Genomic DNA, 18,714 nt, shown 5'->3' on the forward strand with positions numbered 1-18,714 from the left:
CCTCCAACCCCGCCAGCAAACTCCTGACAGCATTATGCAACCCGCCTTCGGCGGACGAAACCCTTTCAATCACCATGCTCATCAATGCGTGGTGATCTTCTGAGATAGACGCCTTCTCAAGCAGATCCTTCAGCCATACACCCGTTGGCGCCGAACTATCCGGCTTTGCCGAACCCGGGGGCTCCCTCCGTGACGACACTTCAGGCTCGTCCGCCCTATCCGACGGCGCCCCGGACGGAGGCGTCTCGCTCTCCATCATCTCCGGACGAAGGTCCCCCGAAGACGAGCTCATTTGCGAAGGACGGAGATCCGAACTACAAGGTAAAAACTTTAGTTATCCTCAGAAGCACAAATAGGGATGTCCCTTATTATAAAACTCCTTTCTTTCTACTTACGGCTCGTTGGAGGGCTGACTCTTTGAGGCAGATTGTGCGGCCGGGGCCTCCCCGGACGCAGGACCCTCTGGCGAAGATTTCTTCCCCCGTTTAGGGGCTTTTGCCCCCGGGTCCTCGGAGGCAGTCCTCTTATCCCCTTGGAGGGAGGGATTCTCGATCCCCCCTCTTTCAAGAGCCTCCTTAGGCGAGGCAGTAGCTTTCCTGCTTTCCCCTTCGCCTTCCTCTGGAGGCGCAACCTCAAGCATCCGAACCAGCACGGAATCCGGCGCGGTCTCGGGGAGGGGGGCCGGACACCATATCAATTTTGCTTCCGCTATCTACTCCTGTTTAGAAGGAAGTTGGTCATAAGGCGAATTATCGAAAGGCAAACAAACGGTATGTCCGGACTTGGAACTACTTACTTGAGTATCCGGGCAATTGCAGCTTAGGCCAGCATCCCCGGTCAATTCTGGATGCGCCTCTTGCGATCCGAAGAATAATTTGTACATCTCCAGGGGTGTCATACCCATGAAGTGTTGAAGAATCCGTGGGCCCTCCGGATTGAACTCCCACATCCGGAGAGGGCGGCGTTTGCAGGGCTGGAGACGCCTAATCAGCATAACCTGCATTACCACCAGCATATCGACCTCCCTCGTTTGGAGATCTCGAATCCGGCCCTGCAGTAGGGGCACGTCCTTTGACGGCCTTGAGCCCTTGGTTGACCCACGACATCAACCGTCGTGGAGGTCCCGGGCGGAATAAGGGCGGCGGCTTTTGTCTGCGGCCCCTCGGAACGGTGATATAGAACCACTCTTGCTGCCACGGACCGAGCTCCTCTTGGAAGGAGCCAGCGGGCCACGGGGCATCGGCCCTCCTACTTATGGCCGCCCCGCCGCACTCCGCTTGACGCCCCCCGGTCATCTTCGGCACCACATTGAAGGTCTTCAGCCACAGGCCGAAGTGAGGGGTGACGCGGAGGAAGGCTTCGCAGATAACAATAAATGCGGAAATATGGAGGATGGACTCTGGAGCTAAATCGTGGAATTCCAACCCATAATAAAACATGAGCCCTCTCACAAAAGGATCCATCGGGAAGCCTAAACCCCAACGGAGGTGGGATACAAAAATGACATACTCGCCGGGCTTGGGGGTGGGGATGGCCTGCCCTTCGGCAGGCAACCTGTGCGAAATCTCATAAGCCAGGTACTTGGCCTCCCACAGCTTTAGCACGTCCTCCTCCGTGACGGAGGAGGGCATCCACCGGCCCTGTAGGTCGGAACCGGACATCGTTGAAGGTCCGAAGCGCTCGAATCTGGAGCTCTAGGTGCTGGAACTTGGAGCGGGGAGAGGATTCGATGGAGGATTGAAGAAAAAAACGAGCCTTGGTCCCGTTATAAAGAGGGAGAATACCAAGAGCCGTCTCCGTGACCGTTTGGGACTCGCCTTCGATAGAGGGGGCGGGGCGACGGGCGCGGTTGGTTTACCCACGTCCGTATTGATGAGAATCCCGGATTAAGGGGGAACACGATCTCTGCTTCGACAAGACGTGCCAAGGAAACCGCTTCGCTAAATGCGCTGGGATGGTAGAGTAAAAAACGATTCAAGTAGTGGCTTGGTAGTGGCGTGACGTCATGCCGCAAAAAACGTCAGTAGATTGAACTTGTGTATATATTATTCTCTCTACGGTGGAATGTGGAATTTATTTTGCAGAGCCGAACACTATCCTGGTGTTCACAATCTTCTATTATTCGGAGGAGGAACCCGCCTTGCAATGCCAAGCAATATACGCACCGGACTTATCCTCATTGAACCCTGGTTCAGGGGCTACTGAGGGAGTCCTGGATTAGGGGGTGTCCGGATAGCCGGACTACCATCATCAGCCGAACTATCATCGGCCGGACTATCATCATTGACCGGACTCCAAGACTATGAAGATACAAGATTGAAGACTTCGTCCCGTGTCCCGATGGGACTTTCCTTGGCGTGGAAGGCAAGCTTGGCGATACAGATACGTAGATCTCCTACCATTGTAACCGACTCTATGTAACCCTAGCCCTCTCCGGTGTCTATATAAACCGGATGGCTCTAGTCCGTAGGACACAACAACAACCATCACAATCATACCATAGGATAGCTTCTAGGGTTTAGCCTCCTTGATCTCGTGGTAGATCCACTCTTGTAAACATCCACAATATGAATATCAATCAAGCAGGACGTAGGGTTTTACCTCCATCAAGAGGGCCCGTACCTGGGTAAAACATCGTGTCCCTTGTCTCCTGTTACCATCCGCCTAGACGCACAGTTCGGGACCCCCTACCCGAGATCCGCCGGTTTTGACACCGACAGGACCTTCCCAAGAAGGAGCAAGCTTGTGTGGTTTCTGCTGATCCACTCGGAGAACTAAATCTCCTTCCTGGAAGGCTCGACTCTTCACGTTTTTGGCGTGGAAGCAACGCAAGTCTTGTTGATAAATGGTCGATCTGATCAGAGCCATCTCTCTTTCTTCCTCTAAAAGGTCGACTGCATCCTGCCGCGCTTGTTCTGCTTCAGCTTCAGTGTAGAGCTCGACCCGGGGAGCATTGTGGAGAAGATCACTCGGCAAGACTGCTTCAGCTCCGTAGACCAAGAAGAATGGAGTTCTTCCAGTCGACCGGTTGGGCGTGGTCCTTAACCCCCACAGCACCGAGGGAAGTTCGTCGACCCATGCACCAGCCGCATGCTTAAGATCACGCATCAAACGGGGTTTCAACCCTTTGAGAATCAAACCGTTGGCTCGTTCTGCCTGTCCATTCGACTGTGGATGGGCGACTGAAGCATAGTCGACTCGTGTGCCTTGAGATGTGCAGAAAGCTCTGAATTCTTCGGAATCGAAGTTTGACCCGTTATCAGTGATGATGCTGTGCGGGACTCCATCTGAATACCAGTTCTCTGATGAAGCTGACAGCAGTACCGGCATCGAGGTTCTTGATGGGTTTGGCCTCAATCCACTTGGTGAACTTGTCGACTGCTAACAGCACATGGGTGAAACCGCTTCTGCCTGTTCTCAAATGGCCAACCATATCCAGCCCCCATACTGCAAAGGGCCAAACAAGTGGTATGGTCCTTAAAGCTGAGGCGGGCTTGTGTGACATATTGGAGTAAAATTGACATCCCTCACACTTGTCGACTATCTCCTTTGCCATTTCATTCGCTCTAGGCCAATAAAAACCAACTCGGTATGCTTTAGCCACGATGGTCCGAGAAGACGCATGATGGCCACAGGTCCCCGAGTGGATGTCGTTGAGAATCATTCGACCTTCCTCCGGTGTTATGCATTTCTGGCTGACTCCAGTCACACTTTCTCTGTATAACTGACCCCTCATGACGGTGAAGGCTTTGGATCGGCGGACGATCTCCCGAGCCTCTTATTCATTCTCCGGGAGTTCTTTTCTCAAAATATAGGCGATATAGGGCACTGTCCAATCGGGAGTGATGACCAAAACTTCCATGATCAAGTCGACTACAGCTGGGACCTCGACCTCAGTCAGATCTGTGGCGCTTTTGGGCTGCAGGACTTCTTCAGTGAAAGGATCTTCTTGAACCGATGGTGTGTGAACATGCTCCAAAAACACACCACTCGGAATGGCTTCCCTCTTGGAACCTATATTGGCCAAGTCATCGGCTGCTTGATTTTTCAGTCGGGGAACGTGATGGAGCTCTAACCCTTCGAATTTATTTTCGAGCTTCCTCACTGCATTGCAGTATCCAGTCATGGCTGGGCTTCTAATGTCCCACTCCTTCATCACCTGATTGACCACCAAATCTAAGTCGCCATAAACCATAAGGCGACGGACGCCGAGTGAAATGGCCATGCGCAACCCATACAAAAGTGCTTCATATTCTGCTTCATTGTTGGAGGAATCAAAGTGGATCTGGAGCACATATCTGAGCTTATCTCCTCGGGGAGAAACCAAAACAACCCCAGCACCAGAACCATTTAACATCTTAGAGCCATCAAAGAACATGGTCCAATGCTCTGAGTGAACTTGAGTCGGCTGCTGCTGTTCAATCCACTCGGCAAGGAAATCTTCTATAGCCTGGGACTTAATGGCTTTCTTTGCCTCAAAGTTGATATCAAGGGGAAGGAGTTCAATCGCCCATTTAGCCACTCGACCAGTTGCATCTCTGTTGTGCAGAATCTCTGACAATGGTGCGTCGCTGACGACTGTAATGTCCTGATCAGAGAAATAATGGGCAACCTTCTTCATGGTCATGTAGATCCCATATACGAGCTTCTGATATGAGGATATCTTTGCTTCGATGGGGTCAAAACTTCAGAGAGATAATACACTGGGCGCTGAACTTTGAAGGTTTTACCTTCTTCTTCCCGCTCGACCGTAAGTACTGTACTGACGACTTGTCCTGTGGCTGCAATGTAAAGCAATAGAGGCTCTTTGCTGATTGGAGCAGCAAGCACCGGCTGGGTGGAGAGCAGAGATTTTAGCTCGGCAAACGCTGCATCAGCTTCTGGAGTCCACTCGAACTTGTCTGCCTTCTTCATCAGTCGGTAAAGAGGCAACGCCTTATCACCAAGGTGAGAGATGAATCGACTTAACACGGCCAAGCATCCAGTAAGCTTCTGGACATCGTGCACACGCACAGGGCGTTTCATTCGGAGTATGGTGCTAACTTTTTCTAGGTTAGCATCGATTCCTCGCTCTGAAACGAGAAAACTGAGTAACTTTCCGCCAGGCACTCCGAATGTGCACTTTGATGGATTGAGCTTGATATCATATCTCCTGAGATTGGCAAATGTTTCAGCTAGGTCAGTCAACATGCCGGAACCCTTTCGTGACTTGACCACGATATCATCCATGTATGCTTCCACATTCCGACTGATTTGAGTGAGTAAACACTTTTGAATCATTCTCATGAACGTGGCTCCGGCATTCTTGAGACCGAATGGCATGGTGATATAGCAGAAGCACCCGAGTGGAGTGATGAAAGCTGTTTTGATTTCATCAGGTCCATACAGACGGATCTGATGATACCCGGAATAGGCGTCTAAAAAAGACAATCTCTCGCACCCTGCGGTCAAGTTGACAATTTGGTTGATGCGAGGGAGAGGAAAATGATCTTTTGGGCAGGCCCGATTGATGTGTTTGAAATCAATGCAAATGCAAAGTGAGTTGTCCTTCTTGGGAACCATGACGACATTGGAGAGCCACTCGGAGTGGTATATCTCTCGGATAAACTCTGCTGCAAGGAGTCGAGCCACCTCCTCGCCAATGGCTTTTTTCTTCTGAACGGCGGACCGTCGAAGATGTTCCTTAACAGGTTTAGCTTTTGAGTCGACTCTAAGGTGATGCTCAGCCAGTCCCCTGGGAACACCCGGCATGTTAGCTGGCTTCCATGCAAAGATGTCCCAGTTCTGACGAAGGAACTGGATGAGCGTTTCTTCCTATTTAGAGTCGAGTGTTGTGGAAATATGGGTCGGAGCTGCGTTGGGGTCAGTCGGGTGGATATGAACTAGCTTCGTCTCCCCTGACGATTGGAACGCTGACTCTGTGGCGGGCTTCTTGGCCCGCAGCAAATCATTCGGATCTGCATTTTTCGTATATTCCTCCAGCTCTACCACTGTTATTTGGGCATCCGCGATCTTCGAGCCTTTCTGGAAACACTCTTCTGCCTTCTTCCGGCTGCCAGTGATAGTGATCACGCCCTTGGGGCCAGGCATCTTTAATTTGAGGTACATATAACATGGTCGAGCCATGAAGCGGGCATAGGCTGGTCTTCCCAAAATAGCGTGGTAAGCGCTCTGGAAATCCACGACTTCAAACGTCAGCTTCTCCTTGCGGAAATGCTACGAGTCGCTGAACACTACATCCAGAGCTATTTGACCGAGTGACTCAGCCTTCTTCCCAGGAATGACTCTGTGAAAACTCATGTTGCTGGAGCAGAGCCTGGACATCGGAATGCCCATTCCCTTGAGTGTCTCTGCAGACAGTATATTCAATCCACTGCCGCCATCCATCAAGACCTTCGTCAGTCGAGTTCCTTCAACGACGGGGTCGACCACCAGCGCTTGCCTCCCAGGGGTGGCAATGTGAGTGGGGTGATCGGATTGGTCGAACGTAATGGGAGTTTGCGACCATTTCAGCTAGCTTGGTGTCGCCGGGGCAACCATATTGACCTCTCGGTTGACCACTTTCAGTCGACTTTTGCTCTCTACGTCAGCAAAAATCATCAGGGTGGAAATGACATGAGGGTACTCTCCATCACTGTCTTCCTTGTCCTCAGCCTTGTACGACTCCTTCTCTTTGTCCTTGGCTGTTTCCCTTGAAACTGCTGGATTAAGAGCCGACACTGGCGAGTGGTATGTTTCGGGTAGATGAAGTTACCCTCCTTGTCTTTCTTCGTGTGGATGTGACATGGTAGATCCATCACGTCACCTTCTTTCTCCTTTACCTTCTTGGGGTTCCAAGATCCTTTGGGCTTCCCTTTGAATTTGCCCTGAGTCACGGCCAGAGCCTCTCCAGGAGCAGCTGGCTCGGCCTTCCGCTTCTGTTTCCGACTGGAGTTTCCTTTCTTCGACTGACTCGGCTTATACTTGCCACTTCGGAGCCTGTCCTCTTCTTCACCGTTGGCGTATTTGGTGGCAATCTCCATCATTCGACCCAGGGTCATATCTCCGGTTCGACCAAACTTCAGGCTCAACTCTCTATTCTTGACACTATCCTTGAAGGCGCAGACCGCTTGATGGTCCGACACATTCTCCACGGTATGATGCAAGGTGATCCATCTCTGGATGTAATCTCTCAGTGTTTCACTCGACTTTTGTATGCAGACTTGCAGCTCCGTTAGTCTAGCTGGTCGCTTGCAAGTTCCCTCGAACGTCCTGACGAACACTCGGGAAAGATCTTCCCAGGTGCAAATGCTGCTAGGAGCTAACTGATTCAACCACGCCCTGGCCGAACCCTCTAGCATGAGTGGCAAATGCTTCATGGCCACCTCATCATTACCACCACCAATCTGTACCGCCACTCGGTAGTCTTCAAGCCAAGTTTCAGGCTTGGACTCTCCGGTGAACTTGCTTACCCCAGTCGCCAACCTGAAATTGGGGGGGGGGTATCACTGCGGCTCTGATGGCTCTGCTAAAGCATTCTGGACTTGAAACATGGACTCGGCTGCTAGTGGGCACATCTCTATCATGGCCACCTCTATGAGCTCTGTTCCAGTCGACTGAACCTTGCACGATGACGGATCTCGCGTCAAAGCCTGGTTCTCTGGGACCGATCGGAACTCTCCACCCAACACCGAGCTGGCGCCTGTCATCTTGCTGCCGATGGGCGTTAGACCCACTTCTCGGGGGAGGAGTGGGTACTCGACGCCTATCATCACGGTCAAATCGGTCATCATAGTGGTCCCGCCGGCCTTCATGTCCCACGTGCCTCGGAGGTGACCTTGGGCTGTGAGCCGACTGAACAGTATTCGCAGCGACGGATCGACTGTGAATCCTGTTGCGCGACTGTGACACAACTGAATTTTGATCTCCTGCCGCCCGGAGCAAATCCCTGATCTGCATCAAGCCTCTTCCAGCCTCCGACCGGGAGGGCTGAATTGACTCTGCTATACGGGCTGCAGCTGCCAAATTCTGAATTGGGGTTCGATATACCTGAGTCGGTTGTGGAAAGAGCTGACGTCGTCTGGAGTCAGGTACTCGTTGACGCGCACACTCGTCAAGTGCTCGCTGGAGGTTCTCCAGTCGAGTGCGTTCAGCCAAGTTGGCCAAATGCGCCTCTTCCAAGGCACGAGCCTCAAGAGTTTCTCCTGCGATGGGAGTATGCAGGGCATCCATGTTCCGGCGGTGAAGATCTTCTCTTTGCTGAGAAGTGAGTGGCTCGGGCTGATATTCTTCGTGGGCGTGAGCGGGGTCGCCTCCATCGTCCATCCCATCAGCACGGGGGAAACCGGGAGGGCTACGAGGCCCGTTGACCATCAGGACCTCCGCCGATGGATCACTGCTGTCGCACTCGGATGCAGTCTCCACGGAGCCAGTCGACAGATCGAACAGGCCGTAGAGAGATTCGTCGGGCTCAATTGCCGTGACTTGGGTGGTGGCCGATTGGCAAGCCACTGCGTGTCTCACCCATCGCTGAAGTCTCGACCGACTGGAGCGCTTGCGCCGGCGGGAGACAGGAAGGAAGGACCGCACAGGAGTCGACCGGTATGGGGTCGACGGCTGCCGCAGCAGGACGCTGCGGACACACGCCCGAAAGTGCGTCGCCCCGCGGACGGGGAGCGCGTCGATGTCGAGTGGTGCCTCCTGGAGCCAAGCGGAGTCGTCGGCGATGAAAGCGAGCGCACCGAGACGGATCTCGCGGCCCTCGACCAGAGCTCCGCCAGAAACCATGATGAAGGCAATCGGACAAATTGCAACTTCTCCAAAAAGTCGCTAAGACACCTGCCCCATGGTGGGCGCCAGCTGTCGTGGTTCTAAGTCTGACAGTAGAATGGGGGGTAGGTATGGAAAGGCAAGATCCTAGCTATGGAGTAGTTGTACACACGAGTGTATAACGAGTTCATGCTCTTCTCGGAGGAAGTAATAGCCCTATGTCTTGGAGCTCGGAGGTGGTCAACTGGTTTCTGTGTATATGAGTTACAGGGGTGTGAACCCTTTACACTGAGGAGGGGGGTGGCTTATATAGAGTTCGCCAGACCCCTCCGGCCCTCAGTTATGCAGGGTTTAAAGTACATTAAGATAGGGGTTACTGGTAACGCCCTCATAAAAGACCATGAAGACTATTAAAGCTACTTAATGACAGACCGTTGCGTGCTGAGTGACTTTAGGTCTCCTGGCCGTCGAGTGGTTAGCTTCATGGTCGAGTGGCTATCTTCATCGTCGAGTGAAGTCCCTCTTGGTCGAGTGAAGTCCCTCTTGGTCGACTGGAAGGTAGCTTCTTCTGAAGATGTCCTTGGGTAGGGTACCTAGGATAGGACCATGACCCTACCCTAGGTACATGACTTCATCAGTGGGCACAATGGTTCTCTTCTAGTACATAAAAAATCCACAAAAAGTTTCACGGTGTTTGGAGAACTTTCATTTCTGCATAAAAAACAACACCACGGTAGTTCTGCTGAAAACAACGCCAGTCCGGGTTAGTTCCATGCAAATCATACCAAAACCATATAAAATTGTTGTAAACATGTCATGAATACTTCATAAATTATAGATACGTTGGAGACGTATCAGCATCCCCAAGCTTAATTCCTACTCGTCCTCGAGTAGGTAAATGATAAAAGAAATAATTTCTGAAGTGTGAATGCTAGCAAAGTGCACAAGTTTGATCAATGACAATTTCAATCACTTTTCCTAGCATCACAACAACAATTATTTCTTATAAAACTTCTCATGTTAAAGTAGCAACCAATTCACATGTTAAGGTTCAAACAATGAGTTCTCTTGAAACTCAACGACCTATATTCTTAGTCACCAAAAAATTGCAATTCAACTTATTCAACATAGTCTAAGTAAGAGCTCCACAATGATTCCTCTTGAAACTCAACAACCTATATTCTTAGTCACCAAACAATTGCAATTCAACTTATTCAACAGAGTCTAAGTAAGAGCTCCACATACTCCACCCTCATATAGTCTTCTATGATTGCTAACACTCACCACATACACATGAGCAAAACGTTTCAACCGGACACATAGAAAGATAGGGGCTTATAATTTTTCCTCCCAACGTATTAACCTCAAGGGTGATGTCAACAATAATAACGCATGCTATCCATATCCAACTGGATATATGTGCCTAGATCTTTCCTCACCACATGATGCTTGCCAAAAGAGAAAATAAAAAGGAATAGAGAGAAAGACTTTGACTCTTGCATGAAAGTAAATAAATAAAAGTAAAAGATAGGCCCTTCGCAGAGGGAAGCATATGTTGCCATGCACTTATTTGTTTGTATGCTCAACCCTTTAGCGCAAAAGAACTTCACGGTATATTGCCCCTTGTGATAGCAACCTTTATTATGTAGTTTGTCGCTTTTATTCTTCACCATCACAAGTTCGTACAATGCTCAATTTTCTCTTACACTAAATAATCTAACACTTTTGGAAGCAATTTTTATTGCCTTATTGGACCGATGACAACTTACTTGAAGGATCTTACTCAATCCTTAGGTAGGTATGGTGGACTCTCGAAAATAAGATTTGGGTTTAAGGGTTTTTGGATGCACAAGTAGTATCTCTACTTGGTGCAGAATTTTTTGCTAGCAAAGATAGGGGGCAAGCACCATATATTGAAGGATATTTAACAATATAACTTCTATGTGAATATGAACAAACATAAATCATTACGTTGTCTTCCTTGTCCAACATGAACAATTTTGGCAAATAATATTTTGATGGGGGCTCACAATCACAAAAGATTTCCAAGATAGTGTATTTGCATGTGAAACTTCTCCTCCTTATACTAATTATTCGTGAATTGCTTGTATGACCAATATTGTGATGGTCAAGCTTCGAAAGCTTTCACTTTCTAAACCCAATGTGAAGCCACTACTAGCCATGACATGAACATGTAATTTCAACTCCATGATATTCTATTCATTCAACAATTTACTCATGGGATATAAGTTAAGCACAAGAGTAAATGACAAGCTACTCCAAAAAGATATAGGTGAAGATTAAGCGAGTAGTTATGTAAACAGGTAGCTATTTGAGGACTCTCTTTTATTTAAATGGGTAGATCAAGATAGCCATATATGTGCTGTCGTGGAAGTGTTCCATGACATTACCAAAATTATCATCACAGAAGTGTCCACTTCCATGATGATAATTTTGGTAATGTCATGGAAGTGCTTTCGTCAAGGGTGACCGACATGTGGCATCCACCGTAATGGATCGCCGTTAAGCTCTCGGGTCTGGTTTAGGATCCGATAACCCGCTAACAGCCATGACCAATGGGGATTTTCCATGTGTAAATTTCTCATTGGCTGGAGGAACCACGTGTCGGCTCACGGTTGGGACAGATGTCATCCACTCATTGGACCGAAGGCGCCTATGATACGTCGACACGTGGCACGGCCAAACAGAGGCCCATATAGGTTAAAAAGGCTGGCCCAGTCAAAGGCCCGTAGTATTTACTCAGGTACTAGTGGGCCAGCCCAATAATGGCATGTTTAAACATGGCCCATTTACGACCCAAAGCCAAATCTGGCCCATTAATTGTTCACCAAATATTTGGGCCCATTTACGGCCCAGTGACATTACGGCCTGTTAGAGGCCCGATGTAGACATGGGCCCATTTTAGCTCGGTGTGTCTTTCGGCCTGCGAATGGCCCGTGCTGCCCGTGGGCCATATATGGTCTGACGTGACATCCGACCCTCTAACGATCTGTGATAAAGGTGGCAACAGTTCATCCCAATGTGACTTTGGGCCTATTAAAGGCCTGTCGTATAATTCGGCCCATTGATGCCTCTACAAAGCTTTTGGCCTGTTAAAGGCCCATGATATATGTGGACCGACTAAGGCACGAGATATGTTTCAGCCTGGTAATGGCCCGTCATATAACTGGGCCAAAAAAGGTCTGGTCTACATTTTAGCCTGCTGAAGGTCGTCAACGACTAGTGAAAATTGAGGCCCAACATGCATTTTGGCCTGCTAAAGGCCCATGGTTACTTCTGGGCCATAACAGTCCAACACAATATTCAGCCTGTTTATGGCCCAAAGCTACATGGGCCCAACTATGCTTTGGTCCACTAAAGGCCGAACTAAATTGTGGGCCGAATGTAAGCCTATGTAAGTTGTGGGCCTGGCGCAAAGTGTGAAGGCGCCAATGGCCTTTCAGGCCCAAGAAAGTTGCTGGCCGGTCCAATTGTGGCCCGCTAAAAAGCAGGCCATTTAGAGGCGAATGTTTCGGCCCGATCGACTACATCTGATTTTCTCCATTTATTTTCAGATAGCGAATGATGGCAGTAACTAGTAGGAATTAAGAACAAACCTACTCTATACAATAAATAAATTATGGCATAGTGACTTAGAATAAACCTACACTATAAAATAAAGGATTTATGGTATATTACATCCACTAGGCATTGAAGTTCGCCACCAGTGATCATAAAGCGCAACGAAGAAGCAGATTACAAAAACTGGGCGCCATTGCAGCGTAACAAAATAATACTGAACCAAGACCACTTCCAAGACAGTTCAAGAAAGGTTAGCCTTGCACGGGAACTGCTACACAAGCTGCTGAGCAAGGCTGTGAGACCGGCCTAACATGTCGGTCATAGCTTCGAGGTGTAGTTGTTTAGCAATGAGGTTCTCATTGGTGTTCTCCGCAATCTTTCTTAGAGATAGGACTGCATGTCGAAGTTGAGTTGCAAAATGCCTTTCTGCTAGAACTTGGAACTGGAGAAGTCGAACTGATTCAGACAACGAATTCAGTGAGCTTGTTTGACTGCTAGTCTCAAGTAACTTGAGCACTGCATCAAGACAAGACTTTGGGGTTGTCTCGCTTTCTTCAAGATGTTTTGCCTTCTTTGCTGCAATTTATGTTGGGTTTATCTCACAGCCTTCAGCAGACTAGTGCATGCCATCAGGCATCTCACCCTGAAACAAGCAGAGAGATGACAGGTTTTGCACGTGTATAAACAAAGATGGTAATTGTGTTGTTAATTCCATCCCATTTCAAATTAGAAAATAAAGAGTAAGTTCAAAATATCAATAGCATAATTTGGCATTTTTCATAATGCAGGGAGCTTCACCACACTACTGGATTACCATGTCAACATAAGAAGCATAGATGAAGGGCAAAGACAATCATTGTATCTATTTTGGTTAATGTGCATGGCATGTTGTTCATATCATCAACCACATCAGTAAGATAAAACAGGAGATGACAGGGTGCAAACGTGGGCTGCTTCACCACACAATGGATTATAGATCCACAAAAACAAGCATACATATAGGGAGTATTGAGTAATGTGCATGGTATGTATAAGGAATTTGGTTTTACAAGTAAAACTTGAACTTACGGTTGTTCTGAACTTGCATTTTGACAGAAACAACAAACTAAACAACAGTTAACAATAGGGACTATGAGCAAATTAAACAGCAGTTGAGGATAAAGGCTTTAGAAGGACTGACTTACATTAACAATTAACAATGGCTTTATAATGCCCTTCTCCATGTCAAGGGAATGATAAGTCAAGAATTTCAGCAAAGAATCTTCTTCATAAGCATTGCGTGTACTCTACATTTTGTAGAGAGTAATTATAGACATGATAATACTGGAAGGGATAGAGGATAATGAAGATAAGATGCAGATTGATGCTACATAATCAACTACCAATCCCTGGAAGTATAAGCGTTACAGGACAAAATAAACTAAGAAGAGCAATGGGCGACACTTCTGCACTCGCATTGTCTGTGTATTCTACTTGTTGGTAAGATTAAATATAGATCTGATCTTTTTTAGTAAATGGTGGGCGAGGGAGATAAGATGCAGAATACTACAAAATGACCAATCCCTCCTCCCATAATACAAGAGTGTTTTGAACACCGGTGTACTGTACAAAATGTTCTTATATTATGGGACGGAGGGAGTAGCTGTTAATGTAAGTACAGTGATAGACGACGTTCAGTCCTTACAAGAGGACCCGGACCTAAACCTCTTCAAAAGCATTGGGTTGATTCTAAATTTATGTAAGAGTCCATACGGATCTTATAATGTCCACCAAATGGACAATAACGAGGCTAACATGTGCAGTGATGCTACATAATCAACCAGCTATGAAAGTAAGTATGGTCATACAGGGCAAGAGGTACTCACAAGAGCAATGTAGTGTGCAGTATAGTTGTGGGATTCTGTGGTCCCTTGAGAATGAATGTTCTTCTGCAAACAGTTTTCATACAAGTGAGATGTTAAGGAACATGCAGAAAGGTAGTTCAAATTGTGATGTGATACCATAGACAATACCTTACGCTGCAGACGAGACAAATGTGTAACAAGATTATTCCAGTCACCGTCTGATAAATTTAGCACCGGAGACTTTACAGAAATTTTGTTTAGACGTTTGCCATCGAAGTGTGCTTGCCTCAGGTAGGAACGATACTTCATCAACGAGTGATTGAAAAGTGCAACCAACCCTTGCTCGTCTTGACAATCCAGTTTGGTCCTCGCCTATTTAAAATAATGAAATCGTGTGTCTTCTCTTAGCAGAAACATATCCAGTAGTTACCAAGAATAACATTAGTACATTACTTATGCATAAGTTACGGAGGAAGATTGGAAATTGTTCTTTGTCTGTGGTATAATCTTTCCATGAAAAAATGATGTGCACAAAGTTCCTGACAACAATATAAGCTTTGTCTTGTAAAATGGGAAGAAGTGGAACATGAGTCCTATTTGCTGCAATTGGGGCTCTCTCTCATTTCAAAAGGGATTTGGCAATTGGATTTGGTGTACTCTTTGCTGTAATGGCGGTTTTGCATTGTAGAGGTGGTGCTATGTCAACTGGCATCATCATACTGTTTGCGACAGTTGGGGTCTGCTGAGTTGGGGCATCAGAGATGGCCAGTGTAGTAGGGCTAGAGTCTGCTAGAGTCGTGGCCGTGTTTTCTGGGTCTGGTGATATTGCAACTACACCAAATGGGCTATTTGATTTATCAGGTGTCACTACCTTTTCCAAATACTTTGTTTCTGCTCCTCCACTCCTCCACGGTCAGCAATTGCCCTCTTCCTTTTGAGCGTCTGATACACAAGAACAACATTTGAATGGATAAATATGGTATGATGACAGAGGGAATATGTAATAAAAATGGATAGGCAGGGCGTATTCACATACACAGATTGTAAAATAAGCTAATGGCGGTGCAACAAAGTAGAAGCAATGCAAAGCATCAGTTGCAAGATATGTGCGACCAATATAACCTTAGAAAGTTAGAGCAAGCACCTTGATGGGTGAATTAGATAGGGCATCTACCTCTTACTCCTCCACTAGGGAGCTACATTGACTTAGGTCTCCCTCTAGCTTAGAATCATTTTTAGGATCATATTCTGAGCATGAATCTGTCGGTGGAGAGCATTTGCAATGCTTTGCATCTAGACTTGATTTCGGCCCCTTAATTCCAAGTTTGATAGCCATGGCATTGTTCTGCTTTATTCTTTTCATGCGTGCAAGCTCATAATCATTATGATGTTGTTCAGTATCTGAGATTCATGAAAACATAAAAAGTAGTCAGATTATCTATGGAATGCATTGCGGATTCAACTCAAAGAGTGTCTCCCTATAAACCCCTTCATATGCAAAGTTCACCCGCCAACCGTGCTGACCAGACCACACACAGAAATACTAACCTATCATGTCTCTATAACAGGCAGACACACATTTCAAAACTAAAGTAGGAACATTAGAATCATATCAAATTCGTATTTGAACAAATAAACTAAGGAATTATGATTGGCATAATGTTTAGCTTCAAGGGTGGAGTGCTGGTAGTGCGACACAAAGCAAGTAGGCAGATTGTATTCCATGTAAAAGATCGTAGTGTATGTAAAAGGTGGAAATGACACTTTCTTTCTATACAATGGAGTGTTCATTACCCACACATGATGGAAGAGATCACACAGACAAATACTATTCACTCATGTCTGCGGTTCCAGTATTTTGTAACAGGGTGATCCACCCTAAAAGAATATTGACAACAAATATGACAAGGCAAGCATAGATGTAGTGAATCAATCATTACTTGTGAGCTTACTAGGACAAGTATGCCAAATTGTAACTACAGTAAGAGACCGTCCAAAATCTGAATCAAGAAGTTGGTCTAGCACTTATTGTTTGCAACTAACCAACGTGAATAATTAGATATCATATCGAATGAGTAAGAAAGACAAGTAAAATTGTCAATAAACCTAGCCCGCAGTAGTAGTCTGGATCAATGTCACTATGAAAAACAATCCAAAATGACTAGTGTCTGTTCCTAAGGCCGTAATTTTGAAACCTTGTGAACTTTACAAGTACTAAAGATTACTGAAATACATCTGAACCATTAAGTGTAGGCAGCACTCAGTACACAACAAACCCTAATGATAGTCCTGCCTAATGAGTAATGAAACAATTAGAAGATGGGTGACAAGAAGTGGCTGCTGAGTGTTGAGGATGTATCTCAGGATAAATCGGGTTGGCTTAGTGGCTGATGCACGCCTGAGCCCTGAACGGACTATGAAGGTAGGCACCGCGGCGCGCCTGGGCAGCGGTGACACTGTTGGGCGAGCGGCTCTTGACCTCCTGTTCGTCCGACGTCTCCTCTAGAGTCATGTCGTCCGGGGACGGCAAGTCGCCGGCGAGGCAGGTGGTTGGGGGCGAGTAGTGATCGGAAGCACAACAAAACATAGGGGAATCGGGGCCTGGGCCGACCCAAAATCCCAGGGTGGGCCGCGGCCCACCGTGGGCACCCTGTAGATACACACCCGAGCGGCATACATGCATTTTCGAAACTAAATTAGGAACATTTAGCTAACCAATTAAGTGACTCTGTTTTAATATTATCAAATTATTCTAACATATAAGGTTGCTAGCCAACTTGTCTCCTGGGTGATCCCCCGATTTGCTGCCTTCCTGGCCATTAGATCGTCCTTGTTTTGCATCTGAGCCATCAGATCTTCACCTCCTGGTAAATCTAGTTTTCACCCTGCGGTTGGCTTTCCTGTCCAATGACGGGTGGGCTCGTCTCGCCCTCGTATTGGCTTGGTCAGCCGCGCTCGTGTGCGAGAGGGATTCGCCAGACAGCCCCGAGCGCGCCACAGCTCGTCTCGTCTCAAGTGGCGTAGGTCCCCAACCCCCACGGCCCCATTGAGGGATTCCTGGATAAGGGGGTATCCGAACAGCCGGACTATGTACTTTGGCCGGACTGTGGGACTATGAAGGTACAAGATTGAAGACTTCGTCCCGTGTCCGGATGGGACTCTCCTTTGCATGGAAGGCAAGCTTGGCGATTCGGATGGTAGATCTCGTTCTCTGTAACCGACTCTGTGTAACCCTAGCCCCCTCCGGTGTCCATATAAACCGGAGGGTTTAGTCCGTAGAACAACAATCATACCATAGGGTAGCTTCTAGGGTTTTAGCCTCTACGATCTCGTGGTAGATCAACTCTTGTAATACTCATATCATCAAGATCAATCAAGCAGGAAGTAGGGTATTACCTTCATCGAGAGGGCCCGAACCTGGGTAAAACATCGTGTCCCCAGCCTCCTGTTACCATTAGCCTTAGATGCACAGTTCGGGACCCCCTACCCGAGATCCGCCGGTTTTGGCACCGATATTGATGCTTTCATTGAGAGTTCCTCTATGTCGTTGCTGTAAGGCTCGATGGCTCCCCCAACCTTCAACAACGCAGTCCAGGGTGAGGCTTTTCTGCCAGGGCAAATCTTCGTGTTCGGCGGCTTCGCACTGCGTGCCAACTCGCTTGCCCATTTGGAGCAGATCGACAGCTACGCCCCTGGCCATCAGGTCAGGTTCGGAAACTTGAATTACACGGCCGATATCCACGGAGAATTGATCTTTGATGGATTCGGTCCTACAGTAGGAGTGCCAGACAGTCACGACGAGCACGACTTAAATCTGTTGTCGGGCAGTATTCGGGATATCGCCCCTGCTGCGGTTCCAGACCTAAATCTGGGGCAGATCGCGTCATTCAAGTACGGGTGGATGGACCCCGCCACGGAGGCTGCATACTCTTCGGCGGTAGAGCCGAACATAGACTCGACCGTTAAGGAGATCTGCGTCATCGGACCCCCAAACTTGTGTCCGGATGTGGGTTCCGAACCGCGCGCGCTCGAACCCATCGAGTCCGATTGGGCTCCAGTAATGGAGTTCACCACCGTGGATATCTTTCAGCACTCCCCCTTGGGCAAGGCACTTAATTCATTAAAGTTTCTCTCTTTGACAGAAGAATCTTGGCCAAACTATGTCCGGCCCGAGTGGGACATAGAGGACGAAGACAATCGCCTCCCACCCACCACCCACTTCATAGCCACAGTTGATGACCTAACAGACACGCTTGATTTCGACTCCGATGACATTGACGATATGGACATTGATGCAGGGGATGATCTGGAACCACCGCCCACGGGGTGCTGGACCGCCACTTCATCATATGACAACTACATGGTGGACACGCTTAAGGAAGACAACAGTGACAAAAAGGACACATCGAAGGATAAACCCCCCGGGCAAAAACAAAAACGACGGCGCAGGCGCCTCTCTAAGTCCAGTCACAGTAAAAATAGCAATAACAACGCAAGGAAAAATGGCACTCCGGTTGACTCTGAAGGCAACAATATGAAC

Source organism: Triticum aestivum, chromosome 3B (assembly GCF_018294505.1).
Source record: "Triticum aestivum cultivar Chinese Spring chromosome 3B, IWGSC CS RefSeq v2.1, whole genome shotgun sequence".
Taxonomy (NCBI): domain Eukaryota; kingdom Viridiplantae; phylum Streptophyta; class Magnoliopsida; order Poales; family Poaceae; genus Triticum; species Triticum aestivum.